At 45.6% G+C, this 22,268-nt stretch overlaps 1 protein-coding gene across 1 annotated transcript in view; it reads right to left on the minus strand.

The window, feature by feature from the left end:
* The window catches only part of MSH3 (mutS homolog 3), a 96,951-nt gene that overhangs the window by 61,245 nt on the left and 13,438 nt on the right, over window positions 1-22,268 (minus strand). The window lies entirely within an intron of this gene.

The following is a 22,268-nucleotide window of genomic DNA, read 5'->3' on the forward strand; positions in this document are numbered from 1 at the left end:
GATGAGCTATTAAAGTAGGTTGAAAACATTTCCAAGCATGCTGTATTTTTTTTAATGTTTCTTCTAACCCTTGTGAAACTGCAAATAAAGCAAACCCAAACAGCAGCAAGCACAGCCAAAAGAGAGACTGCAAGAGGTGGCGTAGCATACCTGCAAGGTAGATACTAACACGTCTTCACCAATCATAGCAACTACTTGCTTTATCTTTTCTTAAAGACTGATGATCAAACTTAAGCTATTATCCTGTCCCATTCCATATTTAATTATCCTTTGGAAGATTTTTTTCCATGCCGTAGAACTAAAGGTGTGGGACTCCACAAAATCAGAGGGTTTTGGGAAAGCTGCAAAAGGCAGGCCCCAGAGACAGCAGAACTGGGATTGGAGCTGAGCAGCAGCCATGAGATTGGTCAGCAGAAAAATTATGTAAAAAGTAGAAAAGCAAGGACAAATAGAGCAATGGTCTGTGTATTAATGCTTGTCTAGAATAACTCCCTAAGCTACAGAAAGTTTATCTAGCAAGATATTGGGAAGTTAAAGCTTAATAATGGAGCTCTGTGCATTGTGTTTGAAGGCTCACAAGCAGGTATTGTATTTGAAATAAGCAAGCACTGTTTAACCACAGGTACCTGTGCTTATAGTGATTGGACAGAACTACTGTCAATATAGAATAGTTACTGTACAGATATAAACACTGTCAATGTGCTTTTGCTTTGTGGGATTGGGCAAAAAACTCCTGGAGTGAGTTGTGACATTGAGTTGTGTGTCTGCTGCCTGGGATGTGAGCTGGTGGCATCTTCCCATTGCCACAGCCATGGAATGGGAGTGATGCTGGGAAATCAAACAGCTCCAGGCACGTTCCCAGCAGCCCTGTCCTGTCTGTGGTTTGTGCACAGTCCCTGTCCTGTCTGTGGTTGGTGCACAGACCCTGGCCAGCTATAAAAAGGCTGGATATCTTTCAGCCTTACTGCAGTCTAGGCAGCCAAGGATGGGTTATTACTGATAACCCTCTCCTGCCAGCAGTTATATCACTTATATCAGTTGTATCAGCAGCTCCTCCCAGTTTAACAGCACCACCAAACACACCAAACTTTACAAGATGCAGCATTTCCACACTGCCTGTTTTCCCTAACTGGCGGCTGGAATTAAGACTGGATGCTGCCTTATCATTGCAATTTGCACAGTTGTTGGTAAGCACTGAACAGATAATGCTGGTTAAAAACCCACAAAGAAGAACTCAGGGTGGCCCTGCCAGCCTTGAGCAGAATTACACAGCTACACAGTGAGCACTGAGCCACGGGCCAGGAGAAAGCTCCAGTGAAAAGACACACACAGAACCTACTCGGCCTCAGGGTTTCCAGTCACTCTCACACCCCCATGGGATGTGAATCAGCCAAGTGCTTTGAGAAGACTGGGACTGTGCCAATGAGAGGGACTGTGCAGGTATTACAGCGTGGATCAGTAATACATACATACATAATCAATACCCTTTCAGCAGGGCTCTCCAGCTCCACAGGGAAAACCAGACAGATTTTCTGCTTTACATTCCACATATCCCCACCTGAAAGGATCAATAAATTTCTGAGGCCCAGCTCTCAGAAAGGAGAGTTCATTTCCAAAACACATGTCCAGCTAACAAGACTTGTCCCAGCACATGCTCAGTGATCCTGCACTGCCTTCAGCTGACTGATCTAGTTAAGTTTTCAGTCTTTACACTCCCTGGAGTCCCCTCTTCCCAACCCTTCTCAGGAAGAGCAAACATCCTTCAAGCAAAGGAAAACACCAACCCCAGTCAGCTGTTTTCTTCCTTGCCTTTTCCCCCTTGAGTTGGACAATACTTTTTTCTGACCCAGAGATGGGGCAGCTGAGAGGTGTTTTCAAAACTCTTATTCCATTTTCAGTCTCATTTGAAGGGTGAGACAATACAGATGTTATAATTCACTCCATCACAACCAGAAGCCAACTATTTCCTAATTACAATACATTATAAGAGTTTCTTGGCCTGTCAGCTTTGGCCACACCATGCTGTAGATGCCTTAAAGCCAATTATCTAAAACTACCCCTCGTGGGTGTCACTACAGTGCATCTTTCACAGTTCTGTTTCTCCACAGTATCCAGCCTTATTTGCAAGGCCGCCCTTTGTAGCTTGTTTCTAGCTCCAGTTCTCTCTCAGCAATGTCTGTCCATTCATTCCATGGCATTTCTAAGCCAGCATTTCTAGTCTCAAAGTTTGCATATACGTGCACACTGTGTGAGCCTTCTGTCAGGCTTTGAGAACTCTCTATAAATCCATTTCCTACATTTTCCCCTCTCTCTTGGACAGAAAAAACTTCTTTGATGGCCTTATTCATCCCTTGCTGGGCACAGTGAAGTACACAAGGCACTATCAGTAACAATGCCATGATAACTATCAATATAAATATAACTATTGATAACTATCAATATAAATATAAACCTTTAGCCAAGGTACAAAACTCCATCCTTCAAACAAATCATCTAACCATGATCCATTGTGTGTTTGAATTTTTAATTTCTGCCTCTTTTTGTTTTCACAGCAATGACTACAGAAAAGCAAGGCTTAACAAGGTCTGCAGAGCTGATTTGTAGAAAGAAAGTCAAAAAGGAAGGCTTTGGGGTGTATTTCACTGGATGGTTCATGCCACACCGATTTGCTTTCTAGTGTTTAAACATTCATTGCTATAATTTGAATTCATTTCTGATTTTCTTCCCTTTTATAACTAAATGCATCCAACTCCTCAGCTTAAACTCTGGAATATGATAGTTACAATCAATATATGTTCAGTGACTTCTGACAGTATTTTTGTTTGTCAGCTCAATGAATGGGAAACAATGAAAATTATTCACTAATTTAAAATTATTAACTCAGTGATCTGCAAAGATCTTCAAATATTTTAATATTTGTATTGTAGATAGAGCAATATCAAATATATATATGACATTCTGGCTGAAGAGTATGCACTTGATATTTTAGATAACATTAAAAAAAATGGAAAGTTACATATTCAATGCATGAAAAAACCTAAATTTTTAACAAGATGCATGAAAACCAAGTTTACTGCAGAAGGTTTTCATGTGTGTCCTTTGTGCAGCAAGATGATCACCAAAGGCCATTTTCCTGATTATAGGCAGGATGACATGTCGATGCTTATTTTATCTCTCCAGCCACCAATGCCTGTTTAAATCAGAAGTCAATTCACCATCAGCCTCTGTAAACATCACTCCTGTCCAAAGGAGCTGCAGTTCAGCTCTTTCCAGCTCCCTGAAAACAAGCCATGCTCATCAGAGATCAACCCAACCCCTCAGAGCTCCCTGAGCCCCCCTGCCCAGCCCTTCTGCATCCCTGGAGTGGACACTGAGTGACCAGGGAGGGATGAACCCCCCGTGCCCCCGCCAGAGCACCCTGCTCCTGCCTCTGCTCTCCAGATAAACCACAAAATCTGCCCAAGGACACCACCACCACCCACAGCCAAGGCTCTGAAACCAGTGAGTCCACAGACAGCTGAATGAATCCTACAACACACACAGGCACACCGCACTGCAACAATGCAATAAATAATGGAGCAATGCAGTATTGTAATAAGTAATGCAATAATGTATAACGTGGCATGTGCATCCTAACCTGCTCCTGTTACTGGAGGGGCTGATTTATCTGTCACCCTGCTGGCAAAGTGAAAAAGGATCAACAACTGCCGGGTTTAATTCCTCTATTTATCTGACAATTCAATGCATCACCCTAAAATTCGTTGCTTAACAAGTGCTGTCGGAAAAATATTTAAAAGAGTGCTCTCACTTTGACAGAAAGGTCTCTTAAGGAAAACATTTATGAAAATGCTAGAAGCTAAAAGGAAACAACATAAATAAAACTAATTTACAGAAACTGACTCAAGGTATCTAAAAAATAATAAAATCTTTTATTAGGAATGAGCTTGCTTTAAGCACAAGAGCTAGCTGCAGTTTGCTGCATAAAGCAGGAATCACTTCAGCGTTGCTCTGTTCAATTCACAATTAAACAGGCATAAAGTGAATAAAGACCTACTGCAAAACAGCCACCTCCAAACTGTTTCCTTAGAGCTCAGTAAGTCCTCCTAAGGGAAGCAAGTAACTGCAGAATTTTACCTTTATTCTGCCATGCCCATTCTGATTTAGTACATTCAAATGCAGGGGTGCACAGACCAAAATTTCCCTGCACATCCCTGTATCACAACACAGGGACACCAATGATGCAGAATTTGGGAAGGTGTCTGCTCCTAAAATGTAGTATGAAATTTTTACTTCTGATGCTAAGCACAGATCTGTAAAGCACAAAAGATTTATTTAGTTTTTCCTGTACAATTTATTCAAACTGCTCTTTTCTCTGCATTCCTCATGGCTTACTCTGCTGGGATGACCAGTGTGCCACTGCAGGGAAAAAGTGCCAGCACTGCCCAGCAGGGCAAGGCAACCTGAATGCATTAGTCCTTTCAGATATCCAAGCACACTGCGTCACCTTCCCTTATCACTATGCTTGGCAGATGTGGGAACCCAGGGAATTCCTCTGGCTGCCCTGCAGGACGTGAGACCCTGCCCCGGGGGCTCAGAGACCTTGGCACAGAGCCCCAGACCCCGGTGCCTTTGATTTAGCCCTTGGAACAAACAATTACCAACCTTTATATGAAGGATTCCAAGCCACGAAAGTTTAAGTAGAATAATAGTGAATTTATCATGGGGTGAAAAGTAGATTTTTTGGGATTTTAGAATGGGGGTTCAGGGGGCAAGATGGAGGGATCTGGGCATGTCCAGCCTTTCTCCTTCTTCTTGGCCTCATCTTCTGGGTGATGTTGGCACTTTTGGGTTGGTTTAGAGTAGAAGCTCACTGTCTAACACAGGTGACAGGTATTGGAAAGTAACTGTAAATATTGTACAGGTAGTTTTTAGTATAAAAAGATAACCCTGCCCTGGGGCAGGCAGAGTGCCTCTGAGTGTCCTGCTGAGCGGACCTGGGCAGGACAGGAGAAAGGATTTTATAGATAAGGAACAATAAACAACCTTGAGACCGAGAAATGCAGAGCCCTGACTGCTTCTTCAACTGCTGGGCTGGGAACAGAGACTCTCTAACACATCTTGGGGCCACTGTGAGCAGCAGAGATTCCAAGAGGCAGAAACTGCATTTCCTTCACTTGTCACCACTGGGATACCTTTGTTATCCAGCCTCTCCTAGCTCAGGGTGATGCTTTATCAGGGTGATGCTGGACAGAGTCACAGAATAAAGCAGGGATTTATTCAAAGCATCTCCTCCATGGATCCACCTTGGGCAGCACCAGAACCCATCCAGGGCTGCACCCAAGGTGGACCAAAATGGCCCCAAAATGCACGGCCGGGCACGGGCTCTGTCCCTGGGATCAGTTCTGCTCCATTTGCATCTTGCAGTTCATTGTCCCATTCCAGCTTCAGCCCCTGCAGTCCCATCCTTGTTTTTCTCTCTCCAGCCCACGGGGTTTGTGCTCTGGGGCTGAGATTTGGATCATTTGTCCTTGGTGCCCAGCTGGAGCAGGAATTGTTTTGTCTCCCTGCTCTGTGCACAGAGCTCACCATCCCCTGATGTGAAGCCCAGACCCACACACTAAAGCAGCACAGAATCTGAGAAATACGAAAGCTATAACCTGAGGCATCAAGGGGGCTCAGTTCTGAGTGTGTCTGTGGAAATGGAGAACAACCATCCTCCCTTTTTGGGTGAGCCTTGGCACGGAGCTGCAGCAGCTTCTCTGGCAAAGCCTCGGGGACATTTCCAAGCAGTTGTTCTTTTGGCACCGAGCACACACATTTTTAGAAGCACAGCTTTTTCTGCAGGCAGAGTCAAGTGTTTCCCCACGTTTGCTCTGAGCAGCTTTCAGATGGCAGAGATGGAGACTGCTGTTGCAGAAAAACAGCAGCACAGTCACCTTTGCTGAGTATCTGACACAAATGGCTGCTGTCCATGAAAACCGAGCAGGAATCACCACATGGTGTTATCAGTATGTTACACACAACACAGCACCCCACAGCACCTCCAGCTTCCAAAGTGCCCCATCCCAGACCCCTCCTGAATGCCAGAGGCTGCTGAAAAGCCCAGAAGCAACTCTGACGCACTTCAATATACATACACACATATATGTGTATCTGCTTACTCACATGCATGTACACATACAAATACATAAACACACACATAGAAAAACTTGAGGAAAACTCCTTGCTTGCCTTTTTCCATCTGAACTACCAACGTTTCTCAACACATTTTCTGATTTTCTCAGGAAGAACTACATCTGAAAAGAACTCCAACCACACTGACAAGCCTGGAGCCTGGAAGCAAGGAATTCTAAGAAAACATTATTTTAGCTTTAGGAACTCAGAGGCAGGAGCTGCCAAAGACATGGAGTAAGGAGGATGGAGAAAAGCAAAGGGCTGTGCAGGCTCTGCATCCCTTCTGTCAGGGCAGAACTAGGTAGCACAGGACAAAACACAAGCACAGCTGTAGTTCCAGCAGCTTCTGCACCCACACACAGAAATCTTCTTCAGGCTTCTTCCATCTGCCTGTCTCAATAATGGGATGAGACACATTGCACTCATGTCTTGGAAAGTAGAAAGGATCAAGAACTGCTAGGAAACTATTTATTATTAGCGCCTAGGAACAGCCAGGATGAGCAATAGTCAACACTGAACCCAGACAATCCCAGCACGTCAATTTAATTTCCCTCAATTGCAGAGGAGCCGGCTCTGTGGATAGGGAAAACGCAGATGCTGTACCTGCTTGATCTCAGGGAGGCTATTTCCCAGCTCCACATGTCCTCAGAGCTGATGTGCAAGCATGATTCACAGGCAAGTGCTCTTACAGAGCGGTGCCAAGCAGGCTGGAGAGCAGCACTCGGGCTGAGCAGGGCTCCCTGTGAGATGAGGGGAGTGTTCTGAGCTCAGCACTGCCCTGGGAGCGCTCTCTGCTCCAGCAGCACTCACAAAGGCAGGCCCAGAGAGGACAACTCCAGCCCACCCAAACGTGCTGTGAGCCTGAGGCGGCCACAAACAGCGTCAGAAAAACCAACTCACAATGTGGCAGAGAAAGCCCTGAAATGCACCCATTTTCTCCATCATGTATGGCTGTGGACAAACACACGGAGGGACAAATGAAACCCTAACCTCTGATGTAGAAGTTCTTTCCATTCAATACCCCAAGCTTGTAGAGTTTACTAGTGTCACCCTGTTTTTTAAAGTTTTTCTAAATCTTCTGGTGTTGACATTCTTGTAATGAACTTTCTCACGCTATGTAAGTAAGTTATTGTTTTGCATTCTTTTATGGAGGAGGAGAAATTTGATGGACTGTTGGTTTGTCCAGTGTCATTGGAGAGGTGGCACTTTCACCCTCCAATCCACTGTCACTTTTGGAAATCTATAAATGTTGGAGTCAGAATTAAACTTCCCTCTTTTTTACCTTGGGAGAGCTGCGTGTCCACGTTGTGTTACTTCCTGTCCTATAGTGACACACTCGCTTTAACATGATTGATGACAATAACACCTCTATCTTTAAAATCTCTTTCTACCACAGTGCAAGGCTCAATTTATCAAGATCACCAAACCATGTCCCATCACAGTGCCAGCACAGGGCAGCTCCTAGCCAGTGACCAGCCCTGCTTACAGGAACTATCTTGTGCAGCTATCAGATCACACAGTTCTTCAGAGCCAGCACAGCCCTCACCTCCAGCAATATTTACTTTCCTTTATATATACAGATATGTATTTGTATATTTCAAATATAGACAGGAATACTCGACTAAGGTCATTGTTTATTTTCTGCTATGCCCAGCTGTGTTCATTATGATCTACCTGATATGATACTGGTGGCTCTTTGTTCTTAGCTCAGATTGCTTTTATCCAAGACGTGGGGAGGCTGCCACTGAAAGGACATTTTGGGAGGCAAGCTGAACTTGTGTCTGCAGTTAAAAAGTGTTTTGCAGAAGCTGTACAGAAGAACCTGATGCTGGGAGGATGCAGCTCACACTGGTCTGGTCTCATCAGAAGCCTGGGCTAATCTGCCCTGTGTTTGTCCCACTGCTCCTTCCCCCTGCACCCTGACAGAGATCTGCCCTATGCTAGGAAATGAATCAGGCATTGATCCATTTTCTTACATTTTATTGAGCTTCATCACAGTAGAACTGACAAAAGGGGAAAACAAAATTCAGAGGCCTAGGCAGGTCCTCCTTTTCTTCTTTAAAAGGCAGCTCCCAGAGAGCTAGAATGAGATCTTAAAGTCTCTGCTCTATCAATCTGCCTGCTTTGGACAGGGCATTCCAGAAACAATGAATGGTGCACTTCCAGCAATAAGGCAGCTTTCGGCACTCAAAAACTAACCTGAATGTAATAGTAGCTTTAAATTTACATTTGTAGAATATAATTTTCCTCTTTCCAGGTAAATCAGCTGGCAAGCCAGCTGCACAAGTGTGTCCCCAAAATCAGCAGTTCCTCCAGTCAGGATTCTGCCAACCAGAAGAAGTCCCTCTACTTGCAGGGCTTCAAACAAATTAAACAAAACAAAGAAAAAAACCATACCAAACCAAATCAAAAACAAACCAACAACAACGAAAAAACCAAACAACAACAAAAACCAACCACCAACAAACAAACCAAGGCAACAAGAACACCACCACAAAGCAAAGCACAGGAAAACCCTGCCCAGGATCTGCCATGCTACATGCACACTGATGAAATAATGCATAATGCTCTTTCTATTACTTCCCATCATGGACAAACAGCTGCTTCTGAATCAAAGTGGGAGTGAGGAAGGAGAGAGGACACAGCCAATCATCTTCTCACGACACCTTGGGATTATGCCTAAGGATAAACACAAGTATTTCTACATGTCTGGATCTATACAGCAAAGATGAAAAATGCACAGGAATGAAACTGCACATTTCTGCTGTATATCCTAAAATCAGGTGTGGAAGGTTCTCCCCATCTCTCTTTCTTGTACTTGACTGACAGGCCATGAAACGTGAGCCCTTCATTGTGCTTTTGGGATCATTTCCAAACCCCAAACCCCCCTTTATGTCCCCAAGGATGGAGCATTTCATATCCCTGTGTCGCCCAAGTTTGTGCCAAGTCGTAAATAAAATGTTAATTATCTGTGTTCTTTCCCATCAGGTGGGGTCATTTTCTGTACTTTCTTTCAGTGTGGGCCTTAAACTTCATAGAACAACGTACAGCTGGACAAGCAAACAATAAAAAGGGAATAACTACTCATTTAATTCCACACTGTCTCTTACTATTGTGTCTGGTCTCAACTGCTGTGCAGCTGCAGCTCTGTGTGTTTTCATCACTGCACCTCCTGACTGCCACAGCACCCCTCTCTGATTCTCCATTCTTCACATTACCACTGCTGCTGTGCTTTCTGATTTAATACTAAATCTGACTTTTGCTCACATCCTTGCTGGTGATTTTTTGAGCAAGCTCAAGCAGACTCGTTCGGGACACCACTTAACACTATTTCAGTTTCTTTTTGAGTTACCAAGCATTTTAGAAGGCTTTTTTAGCAAAAGGGAGTAAAAGCAAGTCTACAACACCAGACAATAGGCTGGGAGACAGAAAAGTTGAGTTCTCTATTACATTATATAACTCAAGATTATTACCACTTTACTTTTCATCACTTAGGAAAAAAAAAGACTTTGAAGTGCTTAAAAAATATTACCAATAAATTAAATAATAAGAAGAGCATGACTAAAAGCAACCAAGAAGTTTTGGACAGGCAAAGCAAAGGAAAAGACGACAGAATAGCCTTGAAAGAATTGGTTTTGAGACTCTAACACAAAAGTGTGGACTATCACCTCTTGCTCTAAAGAGCAGCATTTCCCCTGTCTCTTGAGAACCCCCAGCACCCCGAGTGAGGCACACAGCCTCCCCAGGTGACTGCACAGCTCTCTGTTCCGCAAGGACACGTGCTGTCTGATCATACTTGTCCCGACTGACAGGAACACCAAACGCTCTCATTTGCAGCAGCAGAAGCTTCTGAGCACAAAGCACTTTCCTCTGTCTCTCCTGTAGTACTTTTGCAAAGGCTCCCCACCTACCAGATCTCTCAGTGAAGACGTACCCATTGTGCTTCTGTCAAATCTCTGCCTACTGCCATCAGCACTCTCCATCACAACCCCTCTCTAGCATCAAGCTGATGGAGGAAACAGTCAGGAGAAAACATCTTATTCAAAGACCCATCTTCTCCAGCAGCAGAAGCAACAGTCTAAATTCAGCCTGAACAAAGCCAAGCTCAATGCTTAATGATATCTCCCAACTATTTTAATTATCCCCCCCTTCCCTCATGCTGTGAGTGAGCACAAAAATCTCCAAGGCATTTTAATTTCAACATATTTGAAACTGCACTGGCCCTCAAAACAGTGGAAGTTACGTGGGTCATACACATACATATGCAAAACACACAGTGCTTTGTCCAAAAAACAAAAGCGTTTCCTAGGTGAGGCTGTTCAATTAAAAATTAGAAACAGCTACAACACAACAAACTTCTGGAAAGAATCTTAAATTCAAGTTAATTACTTTTCCAATAAGGATTGAAGAGAATCTCAAAACAAAGCTGAAAGCTGCAGGATGTGTCAGCCACAGAAAATCCACAATGGTTAGAAAGACACCAGGAGCTGGTGCAGAGGCTCCAGGGCAGGCACAGGGAGGACCTGGGCTGTGCAGCATCTCTGGGCTGGGCAGGCTGCAGAAGGGAACGCTGCCAGGGATGCCATCAATGCATCCCAACATCTCCAGGGGCTGCCAGAGCACGGGCCGGGCTCTGCTCGGTGCTGCCAGTGCCAGGATGAGCAGCAGTGGCCATCAAATAAAGGGCAGCGAGGTGCAGGGCAGCAGGAGGGAGAACTTGTGTCCATGGAGGGACAGCAGAGCCCTGGAACAGCTGCCCAGGGAGGGCCTGGAGTGTCCCTGGCTGGAGACATCCCAGCCCCAGCTGCACCTTCCTGGGGGATGGACCAGATCATCTCCAGACATCCCTCCCAGCCCCAAATCCCCTGGGATCCTGTGATACAGGATTACTGCTGAGGGAGGAATCAGATTTACCCAGGCAATGGGTCAAAAGATACCCTACAAGCACAGACTAAAAACATCACTAGGAAGTTGAATGGAAGTCACCACCAGCTTATGAAACATCATTTCTAATGATTATATAAGAAATGACTGAGATGGTGACAGACAGGGTCCATTCATGTCTCTGTTTTAAATCACTCTGAGCTAACCTCCCACACTGCTGCCACTACTCTACCTGCCAAGAACTGTCAGAAACATAATTCCTGTTCTTTAATCACAAGAACTGCCATGGAAATTTACAAGGAGCACTGAACATCCAACACAGACCTCAGTGAGAAAGCACGCTGCCTCTGCAAGCAGCAAGGCCACACCTGGATCTTCCACCCATCACTGCAATGAAATGATGTCAGTTCAGGGGATTTAGGTTCATACCCAGGAGGGGATCCAGGGTGCTGCTGAGGCTCTTCACACCTCGCTTTGGGCTGCAGGCACACAGAGCCCCTGGTTTGTGCGCCCTGAGAGAGAGGCTCAGAACCTTCTGTGATAAAAACACAGGCACTGGCACAGAGCTGTCCTGCAGGGGGACAGGACATGCAGGGATGGCCTGCAGGAGGGGGAGGCCAGGGAGCAGATGGCTGTGCTCTGGGGATGGAACAGCTAAAAGGCCACAGAAAGAGACAAAAACATCAAAAACCTAAAAAAAACCCAAAAAAACCCAAAAAAAACAAACAAAAAAACCACACAACAACAAAAAAAACCCACAAAAAACTCACCAAAAAAACCCCACAAACCAAACCAAAGAACAACAACAAAAAAAAAAACCTAAACAATAAAACCACCAAATAAAAAAACCACCAAAAAAAAAACCACCAAAGGAAATAAAACCCAAACAAAAAAACCCCAAAAAAGAAAAAAAAAAAAAAAAGGCAACAAAAAAACCCAAACAAAACTCACAAAAAACCAAACAAAACAAGAAAAGATAAAAATCCACCCCACTGAATCCTGGTGATAAATACTCAGGCATCATGTAAGATTACAGACCAACTTAACCAGAAAAAGTAAAATCAAAATTAGCCCATAATACCTCAGTTTAATTTAAACATGGAAGGAAAGTATACACATTAATGGCACCCAAGCAGAAGACCTGCAATTGCTTTTTAATTCTTTATTCTAAGAAGTTATAATAAAAAATTGAAACTATATCTTCAGGATTTTGATAATTTTATCCAGATATTTTTGCACAGATATTCTGAATTATTGTCTTTGATAAGTAACTATATTCAAAATAAGTACCTGATCTATATATGAATGTGCAAATTCTGGATTCCTGCATTCACCCAGGCTGCAGAGGAAAAGAAAACCAGCATGGTGATTGCATTCCATTATTAGGGGGCTACAGCCTATGCCAAATGAGGACAGACTAAGGAAATTGAATTCATCTGGCATGCAGGAAGTTAAGAGGGCATCTTCTACCACCCTGGGGGCATTCAGGAAGCCTGGGGCAGATTCTGCTGAGAGGTGCAGGGACAAAACCGAGCAGCGTTCTCTTCATTCTGCATTCTCCCCCACAACACCAACTAAACACTCCAACAGGTGATGCCGTGAAGCTGGGAGCTTCCTTCCCTTGAGCGCTTCCCAGAGTGGACAAAGACACGGATCATGTTGGAACGTGGAGCTCCAGAAAGCTCATGCAAGCCAAATTTCCCCAAGATCTGGAGAAAAGAAAATATTCTAAGAAACTCTGTAAGTCATCAGGTGTGTCATAAACCAGCTGTAGACCAGCTGCACAAGTAAGAACAGGAACACAGGAACACAGCTGCATGGCCACTGCTCCTGCAGACCCCTCTGTGCCGCAGGAAGGAGGAGAGCACACAATATTTAATGCGCTGCTAACACAGCCCCCCGAGGGGCTCTGGGACGGGCCTGAAGCCCGCTCCGTGCTCACACCACAGGTGATCTGCTTGCTCCTCACCTCAGGAGCCCAAGGTCCGCGCTCTGAGCAGGGGATGCTCTGTGGAAAACAAAGGGATTTTCCACGCATGTGCTCTTGTAGAGGACTTCACCCACCTACAAGGTAAGAGATATGTTCTTATTCCCTTATCAGTGGGCAAGGAACTGGAGGACGTACCATTCAAGCCAAATATCCAACCACACTGTGGCAAAAAGCCTCTTTTTTTTTGGTTTTTGGCATGTGTAACTCACGGCTCACATTTCATTCTCCTCTCACGCCACTGACAGAATCACTTGAACCAACCCCAAATGAAAGGATATGATAGATTATGTAACTACTTCGTCCTTCCCTTTATTCTCTCCTCGATTTGGAGGCTCAGCATTTGGGACACTAGCACATTCAAGTACCCTCTACTCTAGAGAAATAAAAATTTTAAGGCCACAACACGATCTTCCAGATGTCAGCATTTGCAATTACAGACGTCATCAGAGACCATAAAAAACCCCAAGTATTAAACAGCTCCATCCTAAAAATCAAACCCACTGTTCTGAAGACATTTCAAAAACCAATCCAAATTTGCCTCTGTACATGGCCTGGACCTTGCAAAGCCTTTTCACACTTTTCCAAGAAAGATCCAGCTGCATGATGCTTCAGTGCCTTGTCCCTAATGACCTCACAGCCAAAGGAGGCTGGAAAATTGTATTATCTCTGATTTTCTTCCAGAAAAGTCTCCATCTGAGCTCTCCACCCATGATTAAAATAAAAAGACTCCCAATTCCAAGCTCACAAAGACACCTTCAAATATAAACACAATAGGCAAAGTTCTGCTCTAGCCCCACTCCTTCCTTCTTTGCAATTACTGGAGTTATTCTCCTTCAATGCTGTCAAACCATGGCAGCACTTGGAACAAAACTTTTAAGATTCAAGTAGGGAGGTGTATATAACAGTAAATCCCAGTCTGAAGTGAGAAAGAAACTCCTTAAGAAGTAATCTGAATGAAAGCAACAGAAGACATAAAAGAGCAGGAGCTGTTATTGTTACATGTGTTAAGTTGGCAATTAATACTGCTTTCATTCTGCACTCCAAAACCAGAAGAAGCTTCAGGGTTTTGGGAATGTGCATTAATGGCATGCTGGTTTTAATAATTCTACCCCAAATACAAATGTGGTTCTCATACATCTAATTAAATTTTTAAAAAAGAGCCCTGCAAATGGCAGCCAAATGCTGAAATAAGGCTTCAAACCCCGAGAGCTGTGTGCCCACGGCCAGGAAGGCCAAACTCTGGTTTCTAAAACAAGGAAGAAGCTGCTGAGTTAGGTCTTGACCTGCCTTGCACAACGAGAAGTGTGGTTTTGACACAAGGTGAGGGTGGTTCCATCCCCAGAGAGTCCCTGTTTTGGGAGCTCTGCAGCTCCCAAACTCCCAACAGTTGGGAAACTGAAATGTGGGAAGGGTCCAGGAGCCCTCCTGGCACCCGGGGACAGCCCTGTCCAAGCTTGGGAGCCAACTCTGTGAAACCACAGGACAAAACACTCTGCCCATGCTGGAAGATCTGCCCAGCCTCAGCCCAAAAAACACCATGGAAATCCCTCTGCTAAAGCAGCATTTGGCACAGGCAACTTCTCATCTCCCTCAGATAAAAGAGCTTTGCATGTTTTGTAATGGTTTAATAGAGGCTGCTGCACAGAGAACGGGATACATCTGGCTGGTCAATTACACTTGTAATTAATGTCTCCTTTGATAAGCTGATTTAAGAGTCCATCAAATGTGATGAACTGAACTTGTTAATTTTTCAACAAATCATTTCAGGCTTTCCTGTGAGATGTACAAAGATGCTTAAACACAGTCTCATCTCTAACAGAATAAATACAAGTAGAGTGTTAACAATTATACTCCTTATATAAAATATTTTCGTCTTATTCCACAGTCCTGTAATCCAAGAGTGGGATGTTTTCACCAGAAATTGTTATTTACCTTGATTTCCTGTTCTGTGAAAAGCTAATACAAGAGAAAAAGCAAGGCAGATCTTCCCATGGGTTAATTTAGCATGTAACTTAACACATGCTGTGCACTGTGTATTATTTGTTTCCAAGGATTTACCATTAAGGAGCCAACTGCAAAAAGCCACTTAAATTATTTTACAAATGGAACAAAAAAAAAAAACATTTCAAGGAAGAAGGTGAAAGCAGCTTGGGCCAAGTGGTATGCTTTTAAGGAAAAAAAAACCAAGAAATAACTCTAAATTGAAATTCAATTTATCTCATGTTTACACTTTGGGGGCGGCAATGGTTCAGCTCAAAATACAGTTTTGAGTATCACAAGGCTGCACATCATCTCTGGAGAAGTGAACTGAAAACAGAGGTAGCAGACTTTTGTCTTTGTTCTGCCTGGGGCTTTTCAAGTAAGTCAAAAATTGAAGAAAAAAATAGCATCTTAATTCTACAGACAATGGATACTTACTCCAACTTATTAGATTTTGTAACTCAAGACCTAAGGAAACTGAGTAATAAATCCTCTATTATTACCAACAAATTAAATGGTTACAATATTAGAGGGAGTAGAGGGATAAAACTACTAAGTGAAATTGAGTTTTTTTGTCAGATAATGAATTTATGTTCAGAAGACACACAGCCTTCTTTTTGTTCAGTACCTGTCTTCTAAACTACAAGAAGTTGTGTTAAACTTGAAGTTGTATGTAGTTGTTTTAAAATACAAGAAAATGTTGGCATAATCTGTCTACAAAGAATGTTCCCAACAAAATCCCAAGAATTCCTTTCACCCAGCCTGACATGAAGGGCCCTGGTCTAGATTCTGCTCATGGTCAGTGACGAGCCAGAAGTATCTGAAAACACATCCCTATTAATACACATTAATTCCTTCATGTTTCTGAAATCCTTCCTGTGCCTGGGCTGCAGCAGAGGGACTTTATATCCTGCTGAATCCTCCCTCAACAGACAGCTCCAAATGTACCACTCTCAACGTGGCCACACTCAGGACAAGTTGTCTTTCTTTAAAAAACAAGCAGAAGAAAGGGTTATGTTAAAAGAAAGAGGTTTTTTGGTGTTTGTGGGTCTCCATTTCCTGCTGCAGCTCTCTATGATGCCACAAAAACTTCTGCCATGATCAGATCAAAAGGGGCTGTGGGAACACAGCTCCTTAACCCACCAGCAGCACTCCAGAGCTGCTGCTCAAACTCCACTCTGGGGCTCCTTTCCTCAGTACATTAAAAACCAAACGTGTTACTCTGCAATTAATAATATCTGATAGTGTGCTAATTATATACCACAGGATTAATTGATAGAGTGCATGGCTTCCCCTCTCCCATGGCTCAAAAATTACATTATGGCTTTGAGTACTGAACAGCAGATTCCAAAACATAACTTAATTGGAGTTAATCACAAGCGCATTTGACGATATTTATGAAAGCCTCTCCTTGCTTAGGCAGCCCGAGGGCACTGGCATTCAGATTCTGGTGCCACGTCAGGTCTGTGCTCTGACTCTGGCTGGGTCCAAAAGTTGGGCCACGTGTAATTTCTCGCACCCAGAATGCTATTTCCACCTAGATAACTCAAAACACCAATCCCAGTGTTACCTTTCACAGACAAACCAAGCTGGGTTCTTCTGAAAGCCATCAGGAATAACAAGTGCACTGTATTGGCAATATACACAGGATGATTTATGGTGAGGCTTAACTTCTCCACCCCAAGATGCAAATTCATGTGCTATCGTTTCAGACAATTAAAACAGCTTCACAAATCAATAAATACTCTAAGTAAGGATTTCTGACAGCTACACAACTGTTTCCCTTAAATTAAAGGCTTTTTCCCCTCTTCCTAGCTCCCTTTGTCTCAAATGAGTATGTTTTTCTTTTGTGTTTTTTTGTTTGTTTGGTTGGTTTTTTTGTTTGTTTGTTTGTTTTTAGTGGGTTTTTTTCTTTGGTTTTAGTTTTGAGGTCTTTGTGTGGTTCTTTGGTTGTTGCAGTTTGTTTTCTGGTGTTTTTAGGGGTTTTTGTTTTGTTTGTCTAGCAACAAAAAAAAAAAAAAGCAGCACTGCCCTGGGAATGGGTTTGACGGATGGACTGTTCAGGAATCAGCTGGTTGTGCACATCCAGAGGCAGCAGTCAAAGGCTGAGTCCCAGTGGACATCAGTGACCTGCCCCTAGGTCTGGGCTGGCTCCAGCACAGGCTGAGCAGAGGGAGCAGCCCTGGAGGAGCCCTGGAGGTGCTGTGGGGCAGGGCTGGGACCCCAAAGCCTGTGCTGGGCCCAGAGCCCCGTGCTGGGCCCAGAGCCTGGAGCTCAGAGCCCCGTGCTGGGCCCGGAGCCCAGAGCCTGTGCTGGGCCCAGAGCCTGGAGCTCAGAGCCCCGTGCTGGGCCCGGAGCCCAGAGCCCCGTGCTGGGCCCAGAGCCTGGAGCTCAGAGCCCCGTGCTGGGCCCAGAGCCCAGAGCCTGTGCTGGGCCCAGAGCCCAGAGCCCCGTGCTGGGCCCAGAGCCTGGAGCTCAGAGCCCCGTGCTGGGCCCGGAGCCCAGAGCCTGTGCTGGGCCCAGAGCCCAGAGCCCCGTGCTGGGCCCGGAGCCCAGAGCCCAGAGCCCCGTGCTGGGCCCGGAGCCCAGAGCCCCGTGCTGGGCCCAGAGCCCAGAGCCCAGAGCCCCGTGCTGGGCCCGGAGCCCAGAGCCCCGTGCTGGGCCCAGAGCCCAGAGCCCAGAGCCCCGTGCTGGGCCCGGAGCCCAGAGCCCCGTGCTGGGCCCAGAGCCCAGAGCCCCGTGCTGGGCCCGGAGCCCAGAGCCCCGTGCTGGGCCCAGAGCCCAGAGCCCAGAGCCCCGTGCTGGGCCCGGAGCCCCGAGCCCCGTGCTGGGCCCAGAGCCCAGAGCCCCGTGCTGGGCCCAGAGCCCAGAGCCCAGAGCCCCGTGCTGGGCCCAGAGCCCAGAGCCCTGTGCTGGGCCCGGAGCCCAGAGCCCAGAGCCCAGAGCCCCGTGCTGGGCCCAGAGCCCCGTGCTGGGCCCGGAGCCCAGAGCCCCGTGCTGGGCCCAGAGCCCAGAGCCCCGTGCTGGGCCCAGAGCCCAGAGCCCAGAGCCCCGTGCTGGGCCCAGAGCCCAGAGCCCCGTGCTGGGCCCAGAGCCCAGAGCCCAGAGCCCCGTGCTGGGCCCGGAGCCCAGAGCCCCGTGCTGGGCCCAGCCCAGCGTGGGCAGCAGGGCAGGGGGGATTCTGCCCCTCTGCCCCTCAGTCAGAGCCCACCTGCAGAGCTGCCCCAGCCCTGGGCCAGCCCAGCAAGGAGCTGGAGCTGCTGCAGCCAGGCCAGAGGAGGCTCCAGCACGGGCAGAGGGATGGAGCAGCTCTGCCGGCAGCAAAGGCTGGCACAGCTGCCATTGCTCACCTGGGCAGGAGAAGCTTTGGCCTGAGCTCAGGGTGGCATTTCAATTCTTACAGGGTGCTCATAAGGCAGATGGGGACAGAATTTCCAGTAGGTCTGCTGAGACATGGCAAGGGGTGATGCTTTTAAACCCAGAGAGAGCCGATTCAGACTGGATATGAGGAAGGAGTATTTTACCATGAGGGTGGTGAGGCCCTGGCACAGGCCGCCCAGGAGGAGGGGGTGCCCCATCCCTGGAGACATTCAAGGTCAGGCTGGACAGGCTCTGACCCACAGGCAGCAAGGGGGCTGGTCTGGATGACCCATAAAAGCCCCTTCCAACCAAAGGCTTCTATGATTACATGAGCACCACTTGCTCTTCACAGTGCTCTCCTGGTTCCTCCTCAAGGCCTGACAAGACCTGTTCAATGAAAAGGAAGATGCACAGCCACAAGGCAATGGAAGGCATGCAGTGAGAGGGCAGGTGGCTGTCCAGAAGCTGTCCAGGAGAGTTATCCTTCCTTTCCATACCTCTGCAGTGCCCAGGGCATGTGACAGATGAGGCAGGTTGGAGGGGTGTCACTTGCACCCTCCCCAAGGTCCAGCCTCATCTCTGCAGAGGGGGCTGCAGGAGCAGGACAGTGCCAGGAATGCCTGGAATCTGGCTGGGAGTGGGGACAGGGACACCCAAGACACATAAACAGAAGGGCTGAGGCAGGAGGAGGTGGCAAAGACTCCAGAAAGCAGGAGCACAGCTGTAAAACACCAGGGCAGGGGGGATGGAGGGGCAAACAGTTATCTTCCACCTGACAAAAGCCAGCCAGACGGGCACAACAAAAAACAGGAACACACTCTCAAATATCTTTGCTAGGAAATGTTCTTAGGTACCTCTATCTGCCTCTGTAGAAAGGCTTTCACATAAGCTGAAGGCAAGTGTTTTACACAAAATCTTTTTGCTTTCAAAAATACTGTGCTGCTAAGCAATATTGAGTTAATTACAATAGTAGGGATTCCAAATTCTCTACTGAGAACCCAGAAAATATTCACATGAATTTGGAACATCTAACAGTCATTTGTACTATTCCAAATTCCCAGAGGAAGAGTCTATGCCTAAAGCACACTGCTCAGGAGTCTAATTTTCCAAAAGCCTCTTACCTCTGCATACATAGGAAAGAACATCTGTTAAAAGAGACAAACGTTCTCAGTCAAGCACAGAATTAAACTGCTACAGGCAGCCCAAAAGATAAATCTTGTTCATTTCTGCAGTTCAGCAGATTGATGGCACTTAAAAACCCACTTCAGTTTCATTCTCTTCAAAATTAGGAAAACCATTACATTCTGGGTTTATTAAAAATAAATAAATTCATGGCCTTTCTCTCTTGCCCAGCTCAGGAGGGGCTGAGAACCAGGACTACAAGAGCTTTACTCTCCTCACTCCCCATCACTGCTACCTGCATGTCAAACATGCAGACAGCCTCAGCCTTCCTCTCTCCCACACTGTCTCATTGACATCAGTGCTTGGATTAAAACTGCTGAATTTCTAACCCCTGGCAATTTCTAACTCCTAACAATGAGGAAACGGGGGAAGAAGTAATGTTTGAGAAGTTTATACATCCAAGGTATTCTCAATGGCACTGTTTCACAGGGAAGGAGTTATGTCCCAAGTCAGCTTCAAAGCTGAATAAATTATGAAAAAGCAGTCCTTGTTAAAACAAAACACTAGGACTTCAACAAATATGCCAACACTCATAGACTGCTAAAAAAGATTTAAACTTGCACGCCAGTTTTAAGAGCTTAAGACTCATTCTTCATTTGAATATGTGAAAAATCACATCATATGAATATATACTGAAACAAAAAACAAGAAACAACCCAAGGGGACAAAAAAAAGTACCACAATTTACTTGTCACCTCCTACAGTTTCTGATCTGTCCTGTAATAATAAATCAAACAGTTGCCCAAACATGCTAAGCTAAGCTAACAAAGGCTTTAAAGTTTTATTTTTCCTGCTTCTGTTTATAAGGTAAGGGTTTTTTCCCTATGTAAAAGTTAACTTCTTGATACCAAGAAACTCAACAAGCATCAAGGCTCAAGAGTTAATTGTTCTTCATTTAATAATTTCTACCTCAAAAGGAGAGGAGGAAAAAAAGTCCACACCCATGAATACTACTAATCAGCACAATAATGTCACAAATGCAGCTGCTGAACACACGTTTTCCATGCTTTGCAGCCATGTGAGAGATAATGCACCTTTGAGCCAGGTGTGAGCTTTGGCCTGGGGGGAAGTTCACAAAAACACAAGGGGCTGGGCAAGGCAAGGCCTGCAAAGGCCAGCTGTGGCTGTAAAAAGCAGTGCTAACATTTTTAATCTAATTTATCATCCAGGGTAAGGACAGTGAACTGCATTCTGCATTTGGACACAGGGCTTTGCAACTGCCTCTTCATGTCCCTGCAGCAACAACTCCACTCCATGTGCATGGGGGGACAGTAATTCCACCTGGAGAACATCCCAAACTGTGAGGGGCAGTCAGGCAGGTGTGGTGAAAAAATACACTTAAACTCTTGAGGAATTTGTCAAACAAGATGCAAGCCCCACGCTTCCCTCGCCTGCAATGCCACGGGAAATAATGAATGAGAACAGCAGCATGTCCTGACTGAGACAGGATCAAACTGCCAAAAAACACCATCCAGCAACTCTTCCAGGCCACTGCAAGAGGTGAGAACACTGTGGTGGAATTTTTTGCCCTGTTCATTCAAAAGGAGAGAGCTCTGACATGACCACGTCAAGCAGCTGGCAGCACAGACCATGGGCTGGACTCTCAGCAGTGCAAACACCTCTCTGGTTAGTAAATATCTGTTCACTGATGATTTTGGGGTTTGTATTTGCAGAAAACTGTTCACATGCTGGTTTTGCACTTCAGTTGCTTTTTTCCTTCCCTGCTGCAAATTTAACTGCTTGCAGCTTCCATTGACACGAAACATTCTCAAGATGGTTGTCACAGCTTGCCTTTCACTTAAAAATCCATGGGAACATAACAAGCCATACAAACCATGAAACCACTGCTTTTTATGATCACCAGCCCTTTAGACACTCTCCACTCCTCTGTTCCACCACTTAATGTACAGTGCTGTTTACTCTCACTGTATCCCTTTGGGGTCTTGTTTTTGCCACTACAAACCTTTCCTGTCCTTGCTGACCTACAAACCTCAGGAGCTGAGCTATGTAAATAAATGGACATGCCCTTCACAAAAAAACCCCAAAAAAACCTCAGTGTTAAGTACATGAATGCATCCTCTGATCTGAACAACCAGCAGTCACATATAAAGACCACAAAATTAAAAGCATTTTGTACACAGTAACAAGTCAAGAGTTCATTCCAGCTGAGTTTCTACTTGATTGATGACATAAATCCATAACTCTGTCCATGAGAGCAATTAGCACTGAACAGCACCATTGACCAAACATAATAAATCCACTACAGCTCGCTCTAAGAGACCATGACAGAAACTGGAGAGGAACAAACCTGCAGAGACCTCACCCAATACAGTTAAAAGCAGAGGCCACTGCTCGACCAGAGAGCCATTAGCACTGCCCTTAGCAGAAAGAGCTTGAAATTATATTTGCAGAGGTCCTGAAACACAAATTAAAAAGGCTTGTGTTGAAGATGATGGAGGAGGTTCAGCTACTCGAGGGATTCCACCATGCCTGGAGAGGGAGGATGAGGTTTAGTTCTCAATGGGTCTGAAAGAGAGGGGAATTCCAGGGAACCAACTCCAAGCCAAAGGCTACTGCAGCACCCAGGAGAGAGCAGAAACCTGAACCCCATATTCAGAACCTTGGGGTTATCACAGGCAACAAGCTGCAGACCACCTGCAGCCTAAACCAAACAGTGCAGACCTGGGGGAAACGCTGT

This window comes from Molothrus ater, chromosome Z (assembly GCF_012460135.2).
Source record: "Molothrus ater isolate BHLD 08-10-18 breed brown headed cowbird chromosome Z, BPBGC_Mater_1.1, whole genome shotgun sequence".
NCBI classification, from domain to species: Eukaryota; Metazoa; Chordata; class Aves; order Passeriformes; family Icteridae; genus Molothrus; species Molothrus ater.